The 1401-nt window shown below is 42.9% G+C and overlaps 1 protein-coding gene across 1 annotated transcript in view; it reads right to left on the bottom strand.

Moving 5' to 3' along the window:
• The window catches only part of FN3K (fructosamine 3 kinase), a 22490-nt gene that overhangs the window by 2905 nt on the left and 18184 nt on the right, over nt 1-1401 (bottom strand). The gene's annotated exons all lie outside the window — the stretch shown is intronic.

A 1401-nucleotide genomic window follows, 5' to 3' on the forward strand; every position in this document is an offset into this window, starting at 1 on the left:
TGGGGATTCGAACCCGCCACCTTAGGTGTACGTGGCTGGCGCCTTAGCCGGTTGAGCTATAGGCACCGAGCCCATATGTTGAACTTCTAACTCCCACAGTGACTATATTTGCAGAGAGGGCTTTTAGGAGGTGATGAGGATTAAAGTCATAAAGGTGAATTCCTAATCTGATAGGATTAGCAACTTTGTAAGAACAGAGAAGGATTTATTTCTCTCTCCAGATACACACAAAGACCAGGCAAGGACACAGCAACAAGGCAGCCACCTTACAAGGCAGGAAGAGGCCAGCACCTGGATGCATCTGTGGCCTTCTAGGTCCTAAAGTGTAGTAGCCTTTTGACAGAATCCAAATTTTACAGAACAAATCCTTTTCATTACTGTACTTTTGCTCATCATTTATATTTTTTAATGAATGTATTTAAAATACCAAAAAATAAAGTAAGTTTCAGTGAAATAACCCTCAAGACTGACCAGCACAATTAGAACCTTAGTCAGCCCAGAAGGACTAAAATGATACTGCTATGCTCAGGTTTTAGTTCTAACTTCCACTGCCTGACTGGCTCAGCCACCAAACCAGGCTTGTTGGTGAGAGTTTATGGGGATGGAATACGCCACTATCTTAGCTATTGACAACAGTACACTGTGTTTCTGTTTGAAGTAGAATTTGTGAATAGCTACACAGCTCTACAGTATTATTTAATTCTATCTGCTTAACAGCCCATGATGTCAAAGAAGACCAAGAGAATACTTAAAGAAGAAAATAGATTTTTTTTTTTTTTTGAGACAGAGTTTTACTTACTAGGTCACCCTTGGTAGAGTGCCGTGGCATCTTAGCTCACAGCAACCTCAAACTCTTGGGTTTTCAAGTGATCCTCTTGCCTCAGCCTCCCAAGTAGCTGGGACTACAGATGCCTGCCACAACCCAGCTAAGAAAACAGATTTTTAATGAGGATTAGGGATTGCGATATTGTCTTGTTTCTGCTAAAGATACCATGATGTGCTTGCTTTGTGATACTGCAATGTCAACATTAAAGAAATTCAGTGCTCACCAGCATTATAACACTCATAAAAACCACAAGTATTTTAAAATAGAAGGAGAGATACAGGCTTGGCACCTGTGGCTCAAGCAGCTAAGGCACCAGCCACAGACACCTGAGCTGGCAAGTTCTAATTCAGCCTGGCCCGCCAAACAACAATGAGGGCAGCTACCAAAAAATAGCCAGGCATTGTGGCAGGCGCCTGTAGTCCCAGCCATTTGGGAGGCAGAGACAAGAGGATCACTTGAAAACCCAAGAGTTTGAGGTTGCTGTGAGCTAAGATGCCACGGCACTCTACCAAGGGTGACCTAGTAAGTAAAACTCTGTCTCAAAAAAAAAAGGTTCAAGGGCTCGGCGCCTATAG

The sequence above is a fragment of the Otolemur garnettii genome, unplaced genomic scaffold (genome assembly GCF_000181295.1).
Source record: "Otolemur garnettii isolate 467f Iridium unplaced genomic scaffold, OtoGar3 scaffold00018, whole genome shotgun sequence".
Lineage (NCBI taxonomy): Eukaryota > Metazoa > Chordata > Mammalia > Primates > Galagidae > Otolemur > Otolemur garnettii.